This window comes from Dryobates pubescens, chromosome 1 (assembly GCF_014839835.1).
Source record: "Dryobates pubescens isolate bDryPub1 chromosome 1, bDryPub1.pri, whole genome shotgun sequence".
NCBI lineage: Eukaryota > Metazoa > Chordata > Aves > Piciformes > Picidae > Dryobates > Dryobates pubescens.
In genome coordinates, this window is record NC_071612.1 from 47765282 (window position 1) to 47792148 (window position 26867).

The 26867-nt window shown below is 40.5% G+C and overlaps 1 protein-coding gene across 2 annotated transcripts in view; it reads left to right on the plus strand.

The window, feature by feature from the left end:
- The first annotated feature begins 9580 nt into the window (after positions 1-9580).
- TRIM2 (tripartite motif containing 2) overlaps positions 9581-26867 on the plus strand; it is a 112685-nt gene continuing 95398 nt past the window's right edge. Inside the window, exon 1 of one of the 2 annotated variants that reach the window (XM_054165366.1) lies at positions 9581-9600. The gene's annotated coding sequence lies outside the window, so the exon portion shown is untranslated. Of the gene's footprint in view, positions 9601-15601; positions 15621-26867 lie in introns of those variants that run through there. The other variant, XM_054165361.1, reaches the window with a different exon arrangement.

Genomic DNA, 26867 nt, shown 5'->3' on the forward strand with positions numbered 1-26867 from the left:
AAAAGTAAAGGTATTTGCTTATAATGACAGGGGGGCTATTAATGACATCCTCAAATAGGAATTTCTTGGACATGCTATTCCATTTGGAGATTGGAGTGTGTAGCAGGGTTTTGCTCTTCAATTCACTGAGTAGAGGCATGTTCTGAGCAGCTTCACAAGTCCTCTGTACGAAAGTAATGCTCAGCTTTTACATGCTGCAGAACCTTTCAACTTCAAAGTGCATTGCACACATTAACTCATCCGAGATGCGTTCTGTCATGAAACTGTTATGCCTTTGCTTTTTTTTGCACCACACTATTATTATATGCATTTACCTGGTGCCTAGAGGCCCAACTGAGCTCAGGGCTCTGCCATGTATAGGGAAGAAGAAAACAGCTTCTCTCTGTATGAGTTCATAATCTATAAAAGTAGGAATGGGTGCGAAAGGAAAGTGAGGCACAAGGAAACAAAGTACACCTTGTGTCGCTCAGCTGGCAGCCTGCAGCGCACAGGCTTTCTGAGTTGGAAGCCCTGGTGCAATCTCTGGGCTTCCCTGCCTCTGGTTAATACTGAAGTTAGCAAGAAAGTCTGGTAGCCATTTTGTCTCCAGCTCAGAACAAGCTAATACAGACAAAACCGTATGTGATAACCTCTTGCTAATCTTTCACTTACATTATTTCCTTCTGGTCCCTTAATCCAAACATTTTCATTGATCTCATTCTTTACACATCATATATTTTAAAACCCCCTCAGTTACAGTGTTCATTCTCTGTGAGCTCAGATGGAAAACTCACATATCTAACTTACAGGGTTGCATATACACACATATGTGCTGAAGTGATGATTATGTCAAGTCTGACATTTTTCTTCTATAGATTACCATCATACCTACACTGAGAGCTTGGACTCAAGAGGAAAAGGATGGGTTTCTAAAATCTGAAATACTTCTGGAAAAGCTTTTCTAGCAGTTTAGATAGTTAATGTGCTCAATGCTTTGAAGATACAAAGGAACATAAAAATAACAAATGTTATTATTACCAACAGTATTTGACATAAAGAACTTGCCCATGCCAGTGAGGAGCAGTGCCATGTATCCACAGTAAATTCAGAAATGTGCATGTAAAGTGCTTGAGGGCTGTGCAACCTTGGGCATCTTGAGGGTTAGGGGAAGAAGGGGAACCAAACAAAAGAAACAACTAAGGAAGCTGCAAATACAATTTGCATGCAATCTCTGTATTGCAAATAATATCTCAGGGGACAATAGGTATTAATACAAACACACATGTCCAGGATATCAGGTATTAAACTGCATGCCAGGTTTGGAGGCTTGCTACCAGGACCCTTGAAGTAAGGAGACCATTAGTTTACCAAGAGTCATCCTGTGGAAAATCAGCCCCAAGGATCAGATAGATACCAGGAGTTTACTGTAGACCTTCTTGTGGGATTTGACACCGATTTCAAACCACCTAGGTAGACACTCTCCTCTTAGAATAAATTCCAGTGTGTTTTAGCACAGCTGAAATTGAATTAGAAAACAAACTAGAACCTTGCTCTAGTTCATTCATCTTGTACTTTATCCTCCTCTCTCTTACCTTGTACAAGAAGAGTGTAAGTCTTTTGGGGGCAGAGACTTGTCCTGCTTTTATGTGCCTAACATAATAAGGCCCCACCTTGAGGGGCCCTAGGCACTGCCCTAATAAATAAGCTGAATTAATTGTGTGATCATCTCCTTTACCCATGTGGGAGGAATAACGCTACTGGGTCTTTTCTTCTGTTGTCAGTTTTCCAAAGTTTGCTTTGGATGTTCATGGCAACTCAGGCATGTGACACAGAACTTGCCCATGCAATCTGTCTTGCTGAAGAGCCCCACTCCTATGGCTTGTATCTTTCCTGGGACTTGACACCATTTTTAAAAGTAGGATTGCTGGTGATTTGATTCCTTTTGACAGCTATCTGTCCCTCTGACTACTGTGACACTGTCTTGTCAATGTCAGTCAGGAACAAACAGCAAATCCACAAATTCTCTAAGTTGTGGAGAAGAAAATAAATACTTGCAAAGTTTTTGCTTCATTTGCACTTTGCCTTTATGTAATTTATCACCTTTCAACAACTCACCTGTATGTTTTAATTACTGTAACACTTCCATCATTTTTGCAATTAAAAAAAAAAAAAAAAGCGCCAGTTATATGACAATCTTCATTGCCTCATAGTTGTAGTAAAATGTGCACATGCATAAGAAGGGATGATTGTTTTTTCTTGTTTTTTCTTGTTTGTTTTTGTACTAGTCACCTTTTGGATTTCTAGGTTATATAATTGTTCCCTTTGGCCTGCGATCAAGTTTTCAGATTAACGACGGGTCTGCTGTAGTGCACTGGGGAGCTGACATATGGCTAATCCACCTGACAGGCTGTGGCTCCTCATTCCTTAAAAGTGTGTGGATGGAGGATTTTGCTGTTAAAATGGCACTGTCAGTCATGTATTAAGTGAAGTCAAGGTCCTGGTCTCTCTCTTTAAACTGGCGCTAAGAATGACAAGTTCAATGCTGGAATACAATGCTACTACTCTTGCAGATGGGTTTGCAGCTGTGTAGGAGTCTCACACACCTTGGCTACTGGGGCAATTATACATGCTTAGCAATTCTGAAAATCAGACATGTTTAAAACTCAATCCCACTTTTGTTTTTCTCAAAGTAATCATAATTTCAAAACACCCTTTTGCACCTTTCTCTTATATATGTAGGACATATGAAATTTTGTGTCTTATCTTCAGAGAAACCTCACCAATGAGGCTTCCATACCACAATTTGTTACTTCTTATGGCTTATGTTGTATGGGCAGAGTATCTGGCAAACCTTCCAGCATGCTGTGACAGAAAAGTGGCAAGCACTGCTCATGGTGACAAGATGGTCTATACCATTTAAGGAGTGCAAAATTGAGACAAAAATAATCTGAAATGTACATTTATCTTAAACCTGTCTTAAGACAACACTTAAGTGTAAGGACATGTGACTAGGTTGTACCCATAAGTATTTGCAGGAATGCATGCCCAAGTCCACCCACACAGCCCACCAAGCAAGGCTTTGTGTGGGTATAAGGTATGAGGGCCCATTAAGAGCAATTTGCATGGGAGAGACCTAACAAATAACTCCTTTGCCAGGTGTCACTGGATCACTGACACAGTAAGCTAATAGGAAAATAGCTTTTTTAAAACAGTTTCTTGGATACCTCAGGTGATGCCCCTTCAGATAGAGAAGGACAGGCTGTTCTGGAATGTGTATTTGCATTCTCCTTTTCAGAAGGAAGACACTTGCAGACTTCAAAAGACAAGTACTAAAAAGCAAATGCTAAGAAAAATGCTATTTTCAGGATTTGGAAAAAGGATTATAAAAAGCAAAAGGCTTTGAGAAGACCTGAGGAAACCAATAATACAAATAGATTATCAGATAATTTTGCAGGTAACAAAAAAAAAACGTTGTCATGAAAAATTATGGGATATATGAAACAAAATAACTGGCAGAAACTGAGATGCTGTCTTCTCTGTGAATAACGATCAGTTCATTGCTATCAAAAGAAGACATAAACAAAGCCATGACAAAGTGATCCTGTAACATAAGAAGACAGAAAGTGGTGGGAAGAAATAAGGGGAGGAAGGAAGGGTTTGGCTTGCTGATACTACAGGTGGGGAAGCAGTGTGAGGACTGAGAATACTGCAGGAAGAGATGGGAGAAGGGGTGTATTTCTTGGGTGGAAAGGACAAAGAACCGGAATCACTTCAGATCATGCCTGAAGTCTGCACATTAGCCATCACTGAACTTTATATCTTAGCTCCTGCAGATGCTGAGAGTCGAAGGATTGAGCCATTACATTAAAACATTAATTCACCTACTGTAAGCAGCAGCTCTGTGATATATTAAAAAAACCAAAACAACCCACTTTCATTTAGCTCATTTAGTTCCTTTCAAACCACCACACTCTTTATACCAGTGAAGTGGTTGAAGAAGGCACTGCATCCAAGGACATCTGAAGATGTAATTGTATCTCTTTGTTGCACCTACTTCAGTGTGGTCCTACCACTAAACTTTGGCAACAATTCTTAGAACAAAATTGCCCTTTTTGTTATGTTTTGGGGGTTGGGGGGGGAGGGGGGGATTGTTTTGTTTTAATTATATAGCAAATTTGCAGGCCTAGATTTCACAGCTGGGGGCAGAGGAGGGGCTGCCTTTGACTTTTCTGTCAAGATTGGGTTGGGTGCTAGAACTAAAAATGTTTGCCCTAAATGAATGTTCACTTTGTGGATTGATTCAACAGAAGAGAAAATCTGTTGCCCACGTTGTGGGCAAACTTTGAAACTTGCATCCTTCACAAATACAATCCTGCATAAATACAAGGAGTTTTTTCTTCTGCACATCACTCCACCACCCTCCCCCACCAGCCCCAAAAACTCTTATTAAAATTTGCACCATGCATACACATCTTTATTTGCTCCTTCTCTGCATAGGAAGCTGAAAGCTAGGAAGGACCTTCAGCCCAATGGAGCCATGGGCTGTGGAGAAGAACTCCATCCAAATGGAGTTTGGCGTTACTGAGGAGTAATGCACTTTACTACTGCGGTTGTTTGGGGCTGCGGCAGAATGGAGATGCAGCCATGCTAATTGCTGCCCTGTCACTGATGCCCTGATGAGCCCATGATCGACGACTGTAACCTCGGCAATGAGAAAGGTCACAAAAGGACAGCAGAGGTGGCCATTTCACATAACTTCCCTTTGGCAGATGGCATTTATGGTGCCTTTTAGAAAGCACGTTAGAGCTTTTTCCTCCTGCTTGCAAACGGGAGAGGAAAGCCTGGCCGAGGTTTAATTAACGAGGGGTGGGGGTAGCAACCGTCTGCAAGGCTGCAGCTGAGCTCTATCCCCACTGTCTGTGGACAGCAAGCAGGACGTTTTACGGTCTAAATCCTGCCACACGGAATCTTGTCCACTCTTCGGGTGGTGCTGCTCTGCAGAGGAAATACTGTGTGCTGAGGGATGGCAGAGGCTGCTCTAGTAGGAAACCCGACTTCCTCTCTTCCTTATGGTCTCAGGGAGGAGATGGAGGATTTAAACCCACCCACGGCTCTGATCTGCTCTCTGGGAAGGGCCTTTCTCTCCGGGACAGCCCGACCGCAGAGATGTCCCAGAGCGGAGCCGGCAGCAGGTTCAACTCACACCGGGGGCTGTCAGTAGTGGCCCGCGGCGCCCGCTCGGTGGCGCCAGAGGCCAGCGGCCGTGGGAGTGGCTGCGGGGAGCAGTGACCAGGGGCCAGGGGCCATTTCGCTGCTTCACGTCCAGGGCTGTGCGCATTATGGCTGGTGTGTAAGGGCGTGGGGTGCAGCGCTGTGCCAGCGATACGACGTGTGTCCTCGGATGCGGGAGGGGACGCCCAGGCGTCGTTTAAAGCGCAGGGCCTCTCTCTGGTGGGTGTGGAGCGGTTGCATCCGTGCGTGGCAATTGAATCCTGCGTCTGTTTCATGGAGAGTGAAAGCCGGAGGGGTGGAGGCTGGCTGTGTATTTCTGGGGTGTGCTGCGGGAGTACATGGCGAGGCACGTTTTGGCCGTAGGTTTCCAAACAGGTGCAAGTTGCTTTACAGGAAGAAAGCAGTATGTGTACGAAGGATTTTTAGGGTGTGTGCCGAAGGTTTTTTGCCTGCTGGTCCAAGTTACAAGGGAAGATGTCAGCTAATAAAAATGTTTTTAGAGTAATTTTGGCATTTATTTTCAGATTAAAAAAACCAAACCAAACAAAACAACAACAAAAAACTCACAACACCAAACAAATTCAAAAAACCAAGGAAGTGAAGTCATCTGTTTCACCAGTTGTGTTAGAGAGACAAGTAGTGTGGAACGCATGTACTGGTCCGGCTTAAACTATGCATCAGTAGCAGAGGTAAGAGACAAAGTCAGGGTTGAGAGCAGAAGGATGTGCTGTGGTTATTTATCATGTGGGTGATGTGTATTTCCCTGGGTTTTTAGATACCTGCTTGAGAACACTGCATTTCTTTCCTTGCATGTGTTAAGAATGGTCATGCCTGCTCATCAACCTGCTTAAAGAGATGTGGAGTATGTGGTAAAACCTGAGACTTAGTAGTGGGAGAAAATGAATCCTGGCTGAGTGTAGATGACTGATAAAAGACTTGGATCTCAGTACTGTGAGAGCAATCATGCAACTTCTGAAGTCAGCTATGAACAAGCACCACAGGCTGAAAAACTGGTGCTTTTGGCAGAGTTTCAATTTTGTTTTCCCCTTGATCTGAAGAGTCAGACTAAATCTTCTGTTCTCTATGAGGAAATCCAGTCTTGGTCTAGAAATGCCAAGCAAAGATGAAAAATCTTCCCCCAGGTACTTTGCTCCTCTGTTTAATCACCTTGTAGATTATAACTTTGTCTGATTTCACAAATTAATTTTCTTGCTGTAAACCACTGGGGGTTTTTGTGTGTGTCTTTCTCTGCCATGTTAAACGTTTCTAATAATTTTCATTTTCTCCTTTTGAAGGATTTATATACTGTAACCAGAACATCTCTTTAACTTTCTTTTGATAGCTTGAACATCTAGAGCTCCATAGGTCTCTTCTGCAAAACATTTTCTTGAGCTGTGCCTCTTCTTTGTGGCTCTTCTACCTCCTCCTCAGTTCTTAAAGATTGGAGAAACAAGCTCATCTCTACTGCTTCTCCTCTCATTGGTAGCAGAGTACAAACACAGGGAAGACATTCGCTCATTTTGCTTCCTCAGATGTCTGTAATCTTGTTGTTTTGAGTAAACCCAAATTCTTTCCAAGTTCCTTGTTTGTTTTTTTTTCGGAATCCACCTGTTCTGTGCAGCCTGTGCTTGCTATTCTTACCTTTATTGCATTGTAATTGCTTGAGTACTATGTGTTGCTGAGCTGAATTTACTTATGATGAAGTCCTTTTGCTCTTTGCAGCCTCAGTATGATAAACATACATATGTGTATGTATCACAAATGCCAATATATATTTTATGTAAATGTATGTTTCATAGAAGACAGAAGAAACACCTCACCTGAAAAGACTGTGTACTCAAAATGAAACCCTGCAGAACCCCACTGGAAACTTCAACTGATCATGTTTCTGCACCATCTCTGAGTTTGCCAGTTAGCCAGCTTTTAATGTTTATTGTGTTTTCACTGATGGATAACAACTACCTTTCTAAGTAGAGTACCCTACAGCACTATGTTAAATACACTGCTGAAGTTGTTACCATTTTGTGGTAATTGCTAGCAGTCAATCCTATATTCTCAGAGCAGGCAATCAGGCTGATATGTCTATTTTCAATATAATCTGGTAGACCAGCTAAACTTACGTTGCTATCCTTTCATTCTTTATTGGTTGCACTGCAGGTTTTTCACTGTTATCTTGCCTTACACTGATTAGGGAGGTCAACCCATTCCTCATCTAGTGAGTATTGTTACAGTGCTCCAGTCTTCGGGCATGTGCGCAGTTTCTGGAAAGGGAATATCTTCTCTGTGTAGTCAGTAGAGGTATGAAGTTAGATATTGCTGCATCTCCTAAGTCTCATGAACAGCTTGATGCCAAAGGCCTAGATGAACAAAAAGCAGTCATGACACTGATACTATTCTGTCAAATATCCAAAGGTTTGTTGATCCTCATGAGTGCCTCGTGTCTCTAAACTCCGTTTGATCTTCAAGCTCCTGTAAATTTTATACTCCTTAAAATTGTAGTCTGGAAGGACAGATATTGTACTATACAGTACAAACAATACTTTTTGCACAATCCCTAGCACATATTGAAATGCTATTTCATTCTTAGGAATGTATTTTAGTCTCTTCACATGGACTGTGAAGAGTAACTGAAGGACTATGTGTATCATTTTACCAGGCTGTAATCTTTAACTGGGTTGTAACCAATTAATCTAACTGGGAACAGACACAGTTATCAGAACAAACAGCCATCTGTTCATATCCTCCCTTTTAACTGCTGTACAAAATAGTCTGAAAGATGTAGAGAAGGGGAGAGAATGGAGGGATAAACTGGCTTCCAGAATGATCTTCCAAAGCCCCTTATCTTGCTTTCCAGCAAGAAGGGGATAGGGATTGAATCCTCAAATCGCATTTGTAAAAAGGAGTTTCATAATTAATTTCTTTCTGCTTTGCCTGATTCTATGCAACTGATGCTGTGCTTTCTGCTAACTGGGAAACTTGCATTTTGGTGGTATGCATTGTTTCCCATTCCTGAACTCTAGATACAGGTGCAGGCAGCCATCTTACGGTCCACAATACGGTTAAGCCTTATCCATTAATATCAGTAAGAATCATTTGAGAGTTTTGGAAGACAGATGATTCTCCCATGCAAAAGTTTTATTTTTTTCAAAAAAAAAGGAGTGGGGGTTGGTAGCATGTATGTTATTTGGGGTTTGTTTTTGTAACTGGATCATGTTACTAAACTGAAGAGATTACATTTGCACTGAGACCACTAAGGTGTGCACCTGTGTGCTGTGTGAGAGGGGGCCTCCCCCCTCGTGGTTTTTACTGGCTAATGTACTTGTTCATATACCTCAGAGTCTGGAACAGGAGCTAAAAACCTCACTCACTATGGCCATCACTTTCAGCAGTGACTGGACTGGAAGTCCTTGGTCTTCATAATGTGCTCAGTGAACAAGAGCACAGGGGTCTGATTTCAGCCACATTGATAATTTTGAGTTGGTGGTGGTTTGTGTCTTTTTTATTGTGTGATACACTGTGTGACTTTCTCTGATGCTCGTGAAAGGAAGGAGTGCTTTGTGTGACAGGTGCTTAGTGAACCCAGAAGAATAAACTTGTTCTTTACTCTTTGATTTTCCTGTTATTCCAGTCCTAGCTTCAAGTCCTTCCCAGAAGCACAGACTCAGCAGGGTTGTGTGGTGACATCAGACAATTGTAGGTGTGTCAGGGCCCTGAAATGCAATGTGAGCTATTAAGTGAGGCTCTTGGCTAAATTTCTAGCTGTTTTCAGTCTGTAGAACTGCAGCTGTTTCCTCTAGTGGTGATGTCTGTTTGGTCTTGCATTCACACAGGCCCATTGTTATCATTGTTCTGTATGCAGCACGCGTAGTGATGGTTCTGGTCTGTCACCAGGGACAAAACTAGTGTCTTCCCCACAAGAGTGGCAGAGCACTGGAACCAGTGCCAGCGATGTGATATTTCAGTCCACATTGAACTTTGAGTGGACAAGCCCAGAATGTCAATATCTAACATGACGCTAGCCCTCTGCAGAAAATGCATTTGGACTAGGTGACCTCCACACATTACTTTCAGCCAAAATACTATTTTTTTTTTGCCATCATTAGTACCCATGCCTCATTCATTCTGGCTGTGCATGATCAAAAGTCAGTTTGTCACCACAAGATGATTCAGACACATTCTTGTGTTTCTTCCTGAAATTTACTTTTTTTTTTTTCCCCCAGGCTTGGTGGCTCCATTTCAGAAGTCACTCAGATTCCCAAAGTAGCTGCATTCTTGTCTACTTCCCAGGTGTGGAGTCAGCTCTTACTCTGGAGTACAAGTTCTGAACCATAAGGAATTAACAAGTTATTAGAAGTGGCCATCTGAACTCACGGGCTTGTTCTTCACAAGGTAAATCTTCCATTTACCTCAATTTACAGTAGTTTGGGATTCAAACAGTAAATGTTTCTTTAGGGAAGCAACAGCTGTATTTCTGGCTTCCTTACTAGGAGTTAGTGGCTTAGGTAATTATGTTTGTTGCTATTTGGAGCATAATCAGCAAGCATTCATTCTCCATACAGGCAGCATATAAAATTTGCAAGAGCTGCATACAGTGTGTACTCAATCAGCATAAATCATTTAGCAGCCCACATAATGGACATCTGGCTATTGGACTAAAAAAATCCACTTGGTAATACAGGCAGATGAGTCATGAACAAGTCTTCCAGTATATACAAAAATTATCCACAAGAGTCTCTGAAAGCTGAATAGACTTTTGTTTCCTAGCCACTAGAAGTGGCTAGAAATGCTGTTGCAGTATTTTCATGTATTCTGAATATGATTTTTCTGTGCCAAGATGACATTTTGCTGCACTTAATTATTACTGATACAGCCCAGCTTTAGTCACTTGAGGGACTGGGTGATTCTTTTCTGTTCACTGAGGGCTCATGGCAGTGGTGTACATATGTAAACAGATAGTCCTATAAGTCAGTTTGAACTTTGCACCAGGGTTTAATAGTTGCAGAATCTTCCCTGCCTGAATCAGACTAGGGAATCTTCTCTGTGCTTGAGGAGCAGTGCACTGTTGTTGTGGAAGTTAAGAGCCTCGTCTAATAATTCACAGGAGATTTCCTGGGATTAAACTATCAGTTAGAGTATGGCCCTCATTTAGACCACTGACATCAGAGTAGGAGTGTGTTGGCCGAGTATCAGCAGCTGCAAGGGATGCAGATGATGAGCTTTCTCCTTGCCAACGGATGTCAAATCCTTAAACCTTTTCACTCACTGTTTTCCAGTCAGCAAATGTGATGAGCAGCAAAGCATAGATCTGAGTGAGCTCAGTTTCTTTCCATTCTTGGACAGCTTCTGTGTAACAAGCGAGGCAACATTGCCCCTTTCCATTGCACATCATTCTCTTGCTTTCAATGTCACAACATTATGAATTGGTGGAGAAATTATCTTACAGCTTCTTATTTAAGAAGAGAACTTGTTTAGCCCTCTTAAGGCAAGAACACTCCTCACTATCAATTATCTTCCCTGGATTTTGCCCAGATACTCACAAAATTTTCTTCTCTAGACTACATTCTTCCATGCACTGTCCAAAGCTCATTTGTGCACCCATATCACAGATGAAATGGGTACATCTTTGTGAGCATGACCTTTAGCTGGTTTGTTGCAGAGAATAGAATGCCATGGGTCAAACTCATTCATTCTTAACGTTTGCCTGGGTTGCCTCATTAAGCAGGATTTGGCCCTGTAAGTCCTACAGAAATAGTAGTTAATTTTTTGTATGACACCTCAGTTGCAAGTGTGTTTTGTCCTACTTGCAACAGTTGTTACACTGTGGTGCCTTTAAAGGAAAAAAACACTGATCAGAGGTTTTGAGTTATCTTTGAACAGCATGGGAAACTCTATCAATTACATTAAAATAACACAAGAGGATCTCTTGTGTTTGAAGAAATATGTACTGATACTCTGCATTTATTTTCAGTCTAGGATCTCCAAGTCCTCCATAATGACAGAATTAGTGGGTAATACCTGCTGGAGAGAAATTTGACTTCCACAGAAAAATGCAGTTATGGACATTTGTCTTTTTAATGCTACCACAAAAGGACAAAACACTCTACAAAGATCTGGTCTCCCCAGACTCACAGCTCTAGCTTCAAGTAAGATAAAAGATAAAAATTGCTCATGGATGTAAAAGGAGGAGGAGGAATAAGAGAACATGGATTATAGATCAAAGCTGTGACATTCTGTAAGTGATAATGTGAGAACCACCTCTAGACCACATATCTCTTTTAATGCAATTTTTCTTTCCTTCCTGACTGGCAGATGGAACTCCCTACACATAGTCCTGTTTCTCCCCCTCTCTTCTCTTGTGCCTGGAAATCCATGTCACAGGTGAGGATGGTGTGAGCTAGCTGCTGAGTTGCTGTAGAGAACCGGAGAGAAAAGGGGCCTGGCCTGAAAGGGTTGTCAGGTGATTTGTCCGAGTCTTGCTGAATCCAGCCTCTGGTTCAGTTGTTCTTCAGTGCTAATGGAATTAATTTCTCATTCACAGGGGCAGAACTGAGACAACAATCAGACTCAAAGCTGCCCTTTGAAAACGTGGGTTTTGTCCCTAGGACATGATGTACATCTAGGTACTAAGAAAAGTCATCCTAGGATGTTCCTGGGTACTGACCTATGCTGGTTATGGAAGCAGTTTATATGAGGTGACTCCAGTATCTCTTATCTATCTTGCATTGTGCCTCAGCTTCAAAGCACTGAGCAACAACAAGCCTGTAAGTCTTCAAGGAGCTAGTGAAATTAAACAAACTCCACTGAAAATGGAGGAATCTGGTAAGGCAATTGATTAGCCTAACAACCTGGCTATGTTTCTTCATTCCCTTTCTAGGCATGGGACAATGAAAAGACAGACTTTTTTTTTTTTTTTTTAAAGTCACTCTCCAGGGAGGCAAACAAATTCACCTCAAACTTTGCTGGTGACAGAAAGCAAGGAAGGCTAATTTTTGAGCTGTTGTGCAGATGTTTACAGAACTGTTAAGATTTATGTGTGAAAACTGTCCAACCCTGAGGATGCAGTGTTTATTCTAAGGAAGAAATGGACTCTTCAATGCGTGATAACCTTCTTAATTTCTCTTCCTGTCAGGGTAAGCTGATTGCAGACCTATGAGTAAAACTGTAAATTACCCAGCTGCAATTCTTGGGTGGTACAGTACTTGGTGCAATAGATTAGGCCATTTTTTCTTTTCTACACAATGGGGTTTTTTTTGCTAGAAATAACATGTAAATATCACAGGAGTACTGGGATATACCATTTAAATGTCCACATTGAAATACTTTAGTGTGAAGCAATTACAGTGTTCATGTTGATTATTTGATGTTTTGTGTCTGCATGTTTGAGATCCCAGATAGCACTGCCAGGAACTCAATGCAAATAGTTAGCATGAGCTTCAAGTATTAGGCACTACAGCTAAGGGATGTTTCTGGATTTCCTCCTGTGAAGGAAATGAAGGCATTAAAGGAACAATCTGATTTGAGCCTTCAAATAAAATATAGTAGTGTAAAAAGCTGTTTATTTTTTGTGAACATGGAAAAAAATTAGCAAAGAAGAATGCCGTATTTTTAGGATACTAGAGGGAAACATAGTTGATAAGGTCTCAGTGTTTTAAATTATCCTTGTGCTGAATATGTACCAGTTAAGCAAGTGGAAAGATATCTGTACTGGCAAAGAAAATTAAACCACTTTTAAAAATTTCAATGTTTGTGGATTTCTATGAAGTAGTCAACTTGCATACCTAGTAAATCATTTTAATTCTTGACAGATAATGTTGTGCTAAAGAAAACAAAGTAAGATTATAATGGGATTTGGAGGCAGTGTACTTTGTGGGAAACCAGCCTATTAGGATAAATTTTTCCACTTGACTTAACCCATTATCCTATGAGACTCCTGTCATTAGAGACTGAGGTAGTCCAGACTTCTTCAGCTGAGTTGCCATCTTGTTCCCCATGAAGTGCCCTGCTCTTGTATCTCCCTCTGCTAAGCTATCCTTTCCCTTGTATAGACAAAAGCAAGTTTGTGAAGTTGACCAAACATGAAGGGACGTTATTCCATTATCCCAGTTTTTAATGGCACTTGCCCACCTTTAGACATTTTGTCTCTTCTGTACTGCTTTTTAAGGTCACCACTTAACCAATATAAGCCAGTATATTAATTGAGTAGATGTTCCAATGCCCAGGCCAGCTTGCAGGCTTCATAAATTTAGAGGACAGGTCCAAATCTGTCTGAAAAAGTAACTGACATTAATTGCAAAAGTGAAGCACAATATAAGAATACACAGTGCAAGCCAAAGCAGGGTACGATGCAGAGAGTTAAGCAGGGCTCTTACATCAGCAGTGAAACTGCCCACAGTGCAAGTGAGAGGACTTGCTGACAAAACAGCAGTATGCAAATACTTTTCTTGCCCACAGTTTTCGACTACTTACTCAAGTTTTGTTGTGTTGTTTGTTTCCTACAACATTCATTTTTAAGAAATAAAGAAAGAAAAAGTTTTACCCAGCTTTGGGGAGATCTTAATTTTTAGCCTTTTTTTGATTGCTTGTAAGTGATGGTCCTATGCAGATCCCTTATGATGGCATACTGATTGCATACCTTGTGTAACTGGTAAGTGTGCGGCCAACTCTTTGCTACTTGCAGACCAACCCTGCCTGTTCAAATTATCCAGGGAATGTACTGCTGAATGCATTTATTTTTTTTGCAGTGGGTTGCATTTTGTTGTTCATAATGTCTTCTGTTAAACTTTAAGGCAGGAGTTGGAGAGGGGAAAATATGGTAGAAGGCTCAGCAATGATGTGTAGCTGTTACAAGATTCATACATGCAGAGAACTCTGGCTTTACAGATCAGGCTGAAGGCCTGTGTAATTTTTGGCCTTTCTTATAGTCTTTGTTCCCCTCCACATTCTTTCCATCTCTCTTACTGATCTCATTTATTGCTAGCTAACAATTCTCACTGGTTATAGAAAGCTAAATGCAGATTGCTTGAACCAAGATCTGCATCTTGACTTGGTTTTTTATGAGGTGTATGGTACATGAAGTAATTAACAAAACTGACAACTCAGAGAAGTCCCTCTGGTGTGAAGATATAATACAAATATCAATAGACCTTATTTTGAAAGCTTCTTGTATTAAGCCATAATAGGGAGTACATGTCATTTAGGATACCTTTGTAGGTTACTCATACTTGGGAAGAACTCTGGAAGTGAGACATTCAACTTAAAAGGACTCAGTTCTGTGTATGATAAAGGACATGAAAGTTAAGCTTTGCACACCTTGTCCTTCAGGGCAGAAACTTCTGCCTCTGCTTATTGTGCTTGGGTGACTGCATAGATCACCAAGCCTTTCCCTGGATGTATCACTGCAGCATGCAAATAGGTGCCTATGGGATGGGAATTTGCAGAATGCTGTGAATGAATGATTTTTATCTGAGCTGCTAACACAGCTGTTGCAGTATGGGGAATGGTTGGATTGTCTGCTTTTCTGGCAGTACTGCACGTGGAATTAGGATTTGGTGGTGGAGGGGAAGATGCAGGAGAAGGACTAATGGCTTACTTTTGACATGTGACCTATTTTAGCTTCCGATTATGCTGACAAATGGGGGGGGGGGGCAGGGAATGCATGGAGAAATATTTCTCTTTGTGTATAAATATGTATAACACAGTAGGTATTTTTCTGTGTGCTTTTTTTTTTTTTTTAATTCTCTGCATCACTCTCTCTTCTGTGAGCCTATAGGATTATGTATTAAAGCAGAATTAATCCTTCATTGCGAAACACACAGACTCAGCATTTGCCATGGCTTTGCTCTAAGGAGGGGATTCAGATGTTGCAGTCTCCATCAAAGAACATATTCTTGGCAGAACCTTCTTCTATTTGTTTTTGCAAGTGAAACAGTTAATAAATCAGCCATGCTGGATTAGCTATCACACCCTCAAATGCTAATAATTGTTCTCACTCTTTCTCCTGAAGATTACCCCTAAATCCTATCAAAGGACAAGATGCCTTTTGCCTTGTCTGGCTTTAGCACCCTAGTGAACTACAGCCAAAGTCAATAGTCAATATACTAACTCTGACATGGTGAAAGAACAGTGTGCCTTAACCAGACTCACTGTTCCTTAAAATGGTTTTAGTTTCTCTCGTCAATGTCTCAATGATTTTATTTGTTTGTTTTTCCTTTGTTTTCTACTGGTTTGTTGTTTTGGTGGGTGGTTTCTTTTTTCTACCTCAGCCAGTCTGGCCACATGAACTCAAACTGAACAGAAGGAAGTTTGCCACAATGAATCACTCAAGAGTCTGTTACAGGGTCGCACAGGCTAGGGGTGTTTTGCAAGCCTGAGGACTATAGAGGAGCTGGAACCTAGAAAATGAGGAGAAGGTAGGTACTTAACTTCTTTCTTCCTCGTTAATAGAGCTGATGAGCTTATTTACCTCTTGTCTGCAGCTGAATGATGTCTGTAGCCTGTGCCTCTTGGTCTGAAAGCAGAGAAACAGCAGCAGAGAGAGGTCATAAATTGCTGAGAGTTCGTGATCTGTCAGCTCTCCTTGTCCGCAGTCTCACAGGATAATTGCTTTAACTTGGATTTTGGGCATATGAAATACTATAACACTTTTGTTGGTTTTGTAGTGCTCACCAATGAGCACTTGTCGCAGCAAGGACTCCTTACTTTACCTTGTAACTATTTTGTGTTTATTTCCATGGTGTTCATTTTCACTGGGATTCATTTATTAAAGAGAAAAGAAAGAAAAGTATTTTGTAAGCAGAAAACATACAAAAAGTAAGATTACACACGTTATCTCGATTCATTTTTAAGGAACAGATACCTTAAAATAATTGGGTTGGAAATATATATACACACTAAAATATTTTTAATAGTAATTTATGTTCTTACTGTTTCATTATGTTTTACTGCATGGAGGATGCATATTAATGTAGCTGTTAAATATTTTTCTCCCAGCCTTATAATTTTTTTTTTTTCTACTCTGTTATTAGATTTAAAGGATGGTCTGGAGATTTTAAATCTTCTTAGTACACAGACAAAGACAACAGGATAGAAACTGAAAGTTATAAACAGCACTTAAACTTTATATTGAACACAGCACCAGTGATGCATGATTGTGCAAGTAACTTTTTCAAGTGCTTCCCAGTGAGTATGCAGCCATAGTATGTTTGCAGTGATATATTTTCTGATATCAGCATGGTTATCTTTGGAGTGAACTGCTGGGTAAATAAATGGGCCAGCATTTAGAGCAGGGCTCACTGTGTCTCACTTTAAGGCATCAGGCTGTTTCTTTCAGAATTATTATTTCCTTCACTCATACAATGAAGTCTTCACCAAAAAAAAATGGTTTATGTAGTTTCTTTTCTAGAGACTGCAAACAAAAAATTGTGGAAGGGGGAGTGTGGGTGGGGCCAAAGTGAGAGAGCAAAGATGAACGTAACTGGACAAAGATGAGAGGTTAAATATTTGAGTGCAGCATTGAAAAGTAAGAGGAAAAATTATTTGAGTTGAATGAAAAATTAGTTGAGTTTGAACTATGTGCAGGGAGAGCAGCAATGTGAAAAACAAAATCTGGGAGGTACCCAGACTGAAACCAAACTTTGGTTTATACCAGGTACTCCCTTAAAGACCTAAATGGGTCAACACAATACCACTTAGTCTTGCAGCTTCATCTAATGCTCCTTTGTGGACAGAGTCTCAGCTCACAGAATCTCAGAATGTTAGGAGTTGGAAGGGACCTCCAGAGATCATAAAGTCCAACCCCCTCTGCCACAGCAAGATCACCTAGAGCAGGCCACACAGGAATGTGTCCAGGAGGGTTTTGAAAGTCTTCAGAGAAGGAGACTCCACAACCTCTCTGAGCAGCCTGTTCCAGCACTCTGTCACCCTTACTGTAAAGTGTCACCTTGTGTTGAGGTGGAACCTCCTGTGTTCTAGCTTGTACCCATTGTTCCTTGTCCTATCAGTGGGCACCACCAAAAAGAGCCTGGCACCTTCATCTTGACATCCATTCATCAGATATTTATAGATGTTAGTAAGATCCCCTCTCAACCTTCTCTTCTCAAGACTAAACAGCCCTAAGTCTCTCAGTCTCTCCTTATAGGAGAGATGTTGAAGTCCTGCAGTCATCCTTGTAGCTCTCCGTTAGACTCTCTCCAGCAGATCTCTGTCTCTTTTGAAGTGGGGAGCCCAAGACTGGACACAGTATTCCAGGTGTGGCCTCACCAGGGCAAAGTAGAGGGCAGGAAGAGCCTCCCTAGACCTGGACACACTTTTCTTAATGCACCCCAGGATGTCATCGGGGTGCACTAGGGCACATTGCTGTCCTGTAGATAATTTGCTTTCCACTAAAACTCCAAAGTCTTTCTCCATGGAGCTGCTTTCCAGTGGGATAACCCCTAGCCTGTTATCAGTGCCTGGTGTTATTCCTCCCTGGATGCAGACCACTTCTATCTAAATGTAAAATAATGGATACTTTAAATTTTATTGATAATTAAGGTTGTAGGATCATTATTGTGAATGGAGTATTTCGGTGGCTTTCAAACTACCTCTTCCATTTCTATTTTTCTGGCTGCTTAGAACTCTGTTTCTTGGTATGTTTGCCGACAGACTCGCTGTGATAATTGTCTCCCAGCAGATCACGTATGTGGTCCCCACTGTTGTCATGCCAAGCAAAAATCATGGCACAGGAACCAGAGGGCCCACATGATGATCCTATAGTGTTGGGTTGCCTTATTGCAGCCTCAGATCACTTGCTATGTGAAGTTTCATTTATTCCTTCTGGGTTTCAGCTTCTCCTCAAATGTGGTTACTTGTGCAAAGCATTCATTGCTGTTCTACATGACATGCTCGTCTCTAAATTGGAGAAAGATGGTTTTGACAGATAAACCACTCAGTGGATAATGAATTTGCTACATGGTTGCACTCATGCAGTTAATACCTCAATATCCAAGTGAAGACCAGTGATGAGTAGTGTCCCTCAGGGTTCAGTACTGGGCTCAGTGTTATTCCAGCATCTTATTTAGCAATCTGGACAGTGGTGTGTCCCAAGGGTTCACCCTCAGTGGGTTTGTTGATGGCACCAAGCTGCGCAGTGTGGTTGACATGCTGGAGGGAAGTGATGCCATCAAAAGGGACCTTGACAGGCTCAACAGGTGGGCCCTTGCAAATCTCATGTAGTTCAACAAGGCCAAGTGCAATATCCTTCACCTGGGTAGAGGCTAAGCACAAATACACACTGATAGATATGTGGATTGAGAGCAACCCAGAGGAGGAGTCCTAGGTGTATTGGTGGATGAAAAACTGAATATGAGCCAGCCACATACATTTGCAGCCCAAAAAGCTGGTCACATCCTGGGCCACATCAAGAGGTGTGACTAGCAGGTTAAGGGAGGTGATTCTCCCCATCTACTGTGCTCTTGTGAGACCCCACCTAGAGTACCAGATTCAGATCTTGGGCCCCCAGCATAAGAAAGACATGAACCTGTTTCAGCTGGTCTAGAGGAGGCACGTGAAGGTTATCAGAGGGCTGGAGCACCTATCCTTTGAGGACAGGATGAAGGAGTTGGGATTGTTCTGACTATAGAAGAAAAGACTCTGGGGAGACTTTAACCACCTTCAAGTACTTAAAAGTGGGGTTGCAAGAAAGATGGGGAGGGCCTTGCTATCAGGGATTGTAGTAATAGGGTTAACAGTTTTAAACTGAAAGAGGGTAGATTTAGATTAGATATTAGGAAGAAATTCTTCACAGTGAGGGTAGTGAGACACAGGAACAGGTTGCTAAGAGAACTTCTGGATGCCCCCTCATGGTAGTATTCAAGACCATGTAGGACTGTGCTTTTAGAAACCTGGTCTAGTGGAAGTTGTCTCTGCATATGGTAGAGGCATTGGAACTAGGTGATCCTTAAAGTTTCTTCCAACACAAAAGACTGTGATTCTGTGAAAAGCAGGGGAATTGCAAATATGACTACATAGCAATTACTTGGGAACTGATGTAACTATGTCAGATGAAACACGATTAAGAAAATGGAAGAAGCACTGAAACATAACACAGATAATTGTCAGTCCTTTAATGTCATGGAACTGTGAAAAATTGAGGGCCTTTGAATTTTATTTTCCCCCAAAGCTTAAAACCTCCTGTCTTATTTTAAAAAGAAATTGTGTGTGTTTGCTTTAGCATGCCACTATGTTACTCTTGTGTGTGCGTGTGTTTGTTTGTTTTTTCTTTTACCCAGCACATTTGTTTTCTTACTTTATAAATATTTGCATCTTAGCTTTGAATATGGCATGCAAACCTGGTGTCATGTAAGGAAAGGATTTTGGTTTTTTGTTTTTAAATCACCTTGGGCAAGTTGCTTTGTCAGTAAGATCTTTCAAGACCTAGGCTACCTTTCTACATGAAGGCGTAACAATGAGAAGGAATAGTGAGCTGCTTCACTATTGCTCTGGTGGGAACCATTTAAATATCTACAACAGTCATCCCTCCCTGCAGCAGACCCTGCCCTGAGGAAGGTGACTTCAGATCTGGCTAGATCATGAGTAATATTTCAGCACTGAGGGCTGATCCCCAGGCCAGTATTCAGTGGGCAACAGGAAATCATAACCCCTAAGAACCAAATGTGAATGTTGAGCCATGTTGCCATATTGCTGGACAAAGATGCAGTGCTTCCATCTTGTGACACATAGTGTATATTCCATTATGTTTCTTCAGTCTTCTCATCACAGCCTCAGGACATTAGACTCCTGATCCATGACAAGGTTTTAGAGGTGCTGCAGCAATACAAATGCTGCTGCTGCCACTGACTAGAGTGTTCTATGTTCACCGTGGTATTCTCTGCAAAACCACAAACCCAAGTTAATTACACAAGGCAGGGAAATGTGGAATTATTACAAAAAATAGATCAGGGCAGCAGCCTTGGTCCAGGAAAAACAGCTTGAAGCACAAATGTGCTGGAGAAAGTTCAGTCCAGCTCATTAGGACCAAATGACCATTAGGATCATGACCAACTCCTGAACCATCTATAGGGGTTGTAAGGGATCTTTGGGGAGCATATCCTTTTTTATCTCCTGCCCAGCCAATCTGAGGTCAGAAGCTTCCACCTAGGGAAGTCAAATGTAATCCTCATTCCATGCTCTTGAGGTAATTTGCCATCTAATGTGCGCTTATGTGTTGTTTGGGTAGAGGAAAACATATGTATGTTTGTCTTTAGGGTTAGTAATTAGAGTTTATTTTTGGCTCCTTGTAGTTGAAATTTTCTGGGACTAATGGATATCTCAATTTCCAATAATATTTAAGTTAGTATTTTCTGTAGAAGATGGTTTCTAATTTTTCTCCTTCACCTTTTATAAGTACTGACCTGACAATTTTGATTTGCCAAGTGAAAGATCTACTGGATTTTACACCTGCTGCTCCCGTGCCTGTTTAGAAGGCAGTCTGGATATGACTCTTACCACACTGCCAATGATTCCTCAGTGCTCAGGTTAGGCTTTGGAAGCAAATATAATTTGTAGTCACCCAACTAACATCAGTAAGAATGGAAAATTTTAACTGCAGCTGTTCCAATGTTCAGTACAAGATTAATATTGATCAAATGTGGTAATCCTTGATTTCTTAAATCTCCTAAGAGGAGGTTGCATCCACAGTGGCTTCTCCTCTATCTCAAACAGCTGTGAGACAGCAATTTTTGGACTATAATGCAATTCAGTTCCCACTAGGAAAGGACAGTGATATTCTCTTTCCTGAACAGATGCTGACTTCAAATAAATGGGTACTGCCCAGATGTCCACATCCTGTGAACTCCAGAAACAATTTATTGGTTTGATACTTATAGAAGTAGAGGAAGGTGTTATAAGGCTGAAGAATAAAAAGATGGAACAAAAAACAAAAAGAGGAGGGGACAACTGTGTGGAAATGAGGAAGGATGCCTGAGGGAGAGAAGGAAGCAGTGTGGATATATTTCTTGTGAAATGGGATAGATGGGATTAAAGAAACCATAGGAAATCAACAGTGAAGAAATGTAAAAACATGGTTGTATGTAGTAAGTGTGAACACAGAAAAGAGAGAGCCTGAGAGGAAAGAGACTAAAAAAAGCAAATATATAATAAAAAATAGCTTGATGAGCTGAAAGAAGAATGCCCCTGGAAGAGAAAAATGCAAAACTACAAAGATCTGAGAATTATGCCAAGCCTGAGGTGAAACACAAGCCTTGGCAATAAGGGAAATGAAGCTCTTTGGAAGAAGGAAAAAGTGGGTTTACAAACAATACAGATGACACACATTCTAGATTTTTTAACTCTAGAATTAAGTCTTAATCTGTTCAAAGTTAGCTGATTATTTTTAAATAGTTAATTTTTCTTTTTCTGGGTAAATATCACCAAGAAGTGTAAAGTATTGTAATTTTTTTAACAGCCTTTTCTACAAAAGGTCTCACATTTTCGTTACCACCAGTGTATGATATAGTGAATGACCCAGATATCCTGCTACCTAAGGATTTCAATTTCTGGTAGGTCTAACTTCCTCTATAGGAGCATGCCTGCAGTGTGACACAGAGGAGAGATGGCTTAAGGCAAGCTGCATGAAGTTATTGTTGCACTGTGGTTATAGCAGCACAAGGCCCAGGGTGATCTGCAAGTGCCTAAGTAATGTTTGAGAGCTGAAAGCTAGGTAATTGTCACTACTCTTCTTTCATGTGTATGTCAGTGGCAGCTTATTGCAGTGTGGTAGTGCAGATGTGTCAGGATTGAACAAAGTCGACATTTATAAAAGTGCACTAATGAAAATATTTAATGTTCTGTGTAGTTGCATCTGCTTTTCCAACCAGTAACACAGCTTTATATCTCACTAATCCTGTCTGCTGCTAGGAAATTGTGTCAACAAAAAGCCACCCCATTTTAGTAGGGTCATCTACTAAGAGAACCTGAGCTCCTGAAAGCCTTCATTCACTTGAAATGGAAAGCGTAATCTGGACAGTTTTATTTTAGCTGGCAGGAGCCAGTTTACAGTCAGATGATCATCTTACCCCCAGCACAGCAAAACTCCTAGAAAGGACTTTGAAAAAAATTATTTCCTCTGTCTCTAGCTGAGAAATGGCATGTCATGTAGAAGAGGAGTTCTTTTCCATTGAGAGTAAAGATTAATCTTCAGGTAGCAGAAACCTCTTAGCATAATTGATTCTAAAAATAACTCCTTAGAACAAGACTTGGATTATAACTGAATATTGTCTCAAGTAAAAGGGGTAAAACTCCAATCTAATCTTTCAAGCATATACTAAGTGGTGTGTGTTTGTTTTACCTTTTTAAAGTAACTTTTCTTTAGAGTGTCTTGTTTCAAATGCTGTAATGCATCTGATTTATGCAAAGCAGCTTACATACACGCCAGTGGAGAACTTCAGTTCTTATTCTGAGGTCTTTATCTTCTCAGTATGTTAATTCTCATGGCCCCACTCAAAACATTTGTCTTGGTTCTTCAAAGCAGAAAAACATTACCTTGTGCCCTCCTACCTTGTTTGTAAATTTTTTTTACTTTTGAAGTTCAGATGAAGGAAAAAAAAACCCACAAAAGATCAGAGAGGAAAACAGTTTTTAGGTGAGGGAAAGGGTATATATTCAGGGTGATGAAGAATGCAGGCAAAATAAAACCCATTACTTGAAACTGGTAAAGTTTTTTTAGACTAAAATATTCCCCAAAAGTTAGAGGAGTACAACAAAAGCAACTTTTGTTTTGGGTATTTGGAAATTTTTATTACTAGCTTTAAAGGTCCTTGCTGCAAGTTCAAACAAAGTAGAGAAAGTGTTATTTGTTCCTATTTTTAACAAACCACATTCGATGAGACACTGGAATACTGTCCTTGCAATAATCCCCTTGTGTATTTTTCTTGTTTTAATTTCTATGCAATAGGTCTTTTAATGTATTGTCATGCCAACATATGCCTTTCTATAGAGAAGTTTTCCACATAGAAATTATTATGGCTTGTTCATTTACTCATATTTATACTTACTCTGAAGGCGAAACATCTTTGGGAGTCCTGGAGTTTGACTCTGCAACTGACTTTCCGTGTCTATGATCTTAAAGACGTAGGGCAATGTATTCAAAAGTGTTCTTCAGATCTGGTTATTCAGCTTGAAGTGTTAATTTTCAGGCTCCTGTAACATTTTTGGATGTGCCTTTTGTGATGACAAGATCATTCAGGGGAACACCGCTGCCTCTAATAATCAGTATATTCAATAGCTTAGCCCTGGAACAAAAATATTAGAGCCTGCAAAGAAGAAGGCTTTTTTTCTTTCTTTTATTTTTGCCCCTTTTTTTTTGTGTGTGTGTGTGTTAAAAAAATCTTATTTCAGTGCTGCCTTCAGTTGTGTAGTTGCCTTCAGTAGTGAAGCACAGCCAATTCTTATCAGCTGTTCTTGTAAACCTTTTTTTAAATGGATTGATGGAAGTCTCTGAATAGGTGCTTTGTCATGAGCCTGATAGTAGCCAATGTTCATACTATGAGATTCCTACTACCAAAAGCAGCTTTAATGCGCATTCTTACGGAGGCATGTGATCAGTGGTTAAGGCTCACAAGGCAGCAGAAAAAGGAATTCTTGAAGATATAATAACAACTAATAATTTTAATTCAGCATTCTTGAAGACTGTGGTGGTTTTGCTGTTTGCCAGCGTTTAATATTTGTACAGTCGTGGGATGATCATGGAGATGTTTGCAAACCCCAGAATATCACTCATTGAAATCATTCTCTCCGGTTTGCTATTGATTGTTTTCCATGAAAGTTTCAGCTAATCACTCATCAAAAAAGTCAATGGACAAAAAGCATACATGTAACTCAAACAGTCAATAGCTGGTGTGTTCACGAACAACCAAATAGGACGCCAAGCCATTTGGCAAGAGCATGTAGGGGCAAAATGTGTTCCTTTACAGTGAAAAGTATTTGTGAGTGATCATGAACTAGAGAAGATCAAAATTAGTGTCAGCTGTCAAATAGGATTCAGCCAGCTCCAACACTGGCATTTGAAATCTCTGTTAAATTCCTGGAAGTGTAGAAAACAGTCTGCCAGTAGGGACATATCTGATGAAAAGGTAATTCTTCTTTTTAGTCAAGTGTATATAAGCAGACTTAGAAGATTGTGTCCAACCAACATACAAAAAAAGCAGTCTCACTTTCTGCTGTCCTGTAGCTTGTCCATTTGCATACAAATGTCCAGCACTATAAAGACTGGAGTATCAAAAGTAAAGTTCATTATTACCTAATGAAATCTACCAGGAAAAACATTCAAAGCTATTTCAGTATGGTTACAAGAAGGTGCTTCATGTCAGTTTGATGTTGAATTGATGTAGTGTTGTTTCAGCAATGAAATATGGCAAAGGGATGAAAGCAAGCAAAGGGATAAAAGCAAGACATCTTCCCCCCCCCGACCCCCCCTTTTTTTCCCCCCCTTTTCTAATAAAGCAGTTGCTGGCAAATCAAAGGCCAACTATAGTATTGGAAAAACACATCATGTGCAGGAGGAGGTACAAATGAAATCTCTAATAGACCACTTTGGAGCTCTTCAGACATCTGATATCATAACCCTGAAGTAGTGTGCAAGAAATAACACAGACCCTCTGTAGTGAGGTGATTCTCACACCAATTATAAACAACTGGATCCATATTGGCATCCCTTTATGGATTGAAGCCCTAGTGCCTATACTGATTACTGAATGAAAAACAACTTTCTGTGGTGTTAGGGCTTTTTTAATTCGTTCAGTTATTTTACAGAGACTGTGGAGGTGATACAAAAGTAGCATATAAGAAATGCACATATATTGTGAGCTACAGTACTTTTACCATACTGGATGTTCAGCACTGTGTAAGCACAGTATAAAAAAACTACGTATTGTAGACAAGACTGTTCTGTTTCTTCTCTGAATATTTCATTGCTTGGCCAAGTTAATTGTACACAATCACAGCATGATGTTCCTTAGCTACTTCCTTTCAAGCTGAGAGAAAACACTTTATAAATGACAAAAAGTCTGATTTGCAGCAGATCAAAGTAAATTCCATTTTAATTGGAAAATATTAAGGCATTTCTTCTTACTTAGTCAAGGCTCTTCATAGCAGATGTTGTGGCATTATGAGGAGATAAGGAGAGATGGAAGAAACTTTCAATAGAATGTTTATTCATTTTGCTTCTTAGTTAATGGAATTGTTACCTTTGAGTGTTAGTTACCTGTAAGGAGGACTCTTTCCACTCTTCTCTGGCTTTTTGGACATCCATGCTCTTGTCCCAAGGCAGTACTCTGTTGGTAGCTTCCAGTGGCCTTTGTTTACTGGAAGCTACCTACTCTCACTTGTGCCAGCATGACTGACTTCAAACCTAGATCTATGAAATGGTCTGTTTAGAAATTAAATGAAATATGTTCAAATTTCAGTAGGGCCTACCCATTTTGCAAGTCTGTTTTGGAGTGTAGTCACAAAAGTTCTTGGGTTCTGCAGGGTATTAACTTCTGCCAAGGGGCTGTGCCTTTGAGGAGCAGAGCTCAGAACCTGTGGCAGTGAACATTCGTTTAAGAAACGATGAGGAACAACAGCCTGAAAATACATATTCTTTTTAGAAATGAAAGGTCAATATTCCTGTCATTTCTGCAGATGCCTCTAGTTATTATATTGCAATGAAGTAGCTAGTCCCTGTCTTACGTACTGCCAAGTTCTAGTTTTGCTAGAAGTGTTTCACATGCCCTGCATGTAATGAAGGAGTTCAACAGGTTGTGCCCAGACTTGGAAGAAAGGGCACATAAATAGATGGAGTTTATTCTGTTAGTATCTGATCCAAAGACCTTTTAAAAGACTACCATTACTAACTTCAGTGAACATTGAATCAAGCCTTCAACCAATAACTCTTATTCAGCAGTACAGTCTTTGAAAGCCTCTGATTAAGTGCATAGAAACACTTTTGCAAAGGCTTTGGATCATCATGTGGCTCAGCCTGGTACCTTATCCTTGGTCCCTCAGCAGCATGGTGGCTTTCATCTCTGCCTAGCTTTGCAATAGCCTCAAGCAGTATAAAATTCCTCTACCCTGTGCCCTTTGTTGTACAGAAGCATATTCTTTGACGAACTGCCTGCAACAGATATACTTCATCTAGCATTGAAGACTAAATAGGAATGTTTTGTGGTTCTTTTGTTGTAGTTGTGCTTGTTTTGTGTGGGAGGATGATAAATTCTGTTAATCTAAGATGTTTCTGTAGAGACTTTTTACTGCTGCATTTGGTGTTTGAAAGCAGCTGGATTCTTTTTATCTCCAAAGTTGCCAGATGAAATTTATTCCACAAACTCTTTGGCATTTTCCAGAATACCTTGCCAGTCCTGACTTTTTAAAATAACTCCATACCTTTTTCTTGTGCCTCTTGACATCCTGTTTTCCAGGTATTTTCAGCATAGATTAAAAGCTTGAAAACATATGCATAAAATGGGTGCATTTCAAAAAAGAAGCCTGAGGTTTTGAAGAAAAATGAGGTGAGACGCAAAGGCATATCAGAACATACATCAGAAAAACCTGACAGGCATTTTGGATCTAATGCAGTTCATAAGTTTCATGCTTTAGTGTGCAGAGAAATCTCAGAATTCACTTGTAGCCAGTAAACTCTTCCA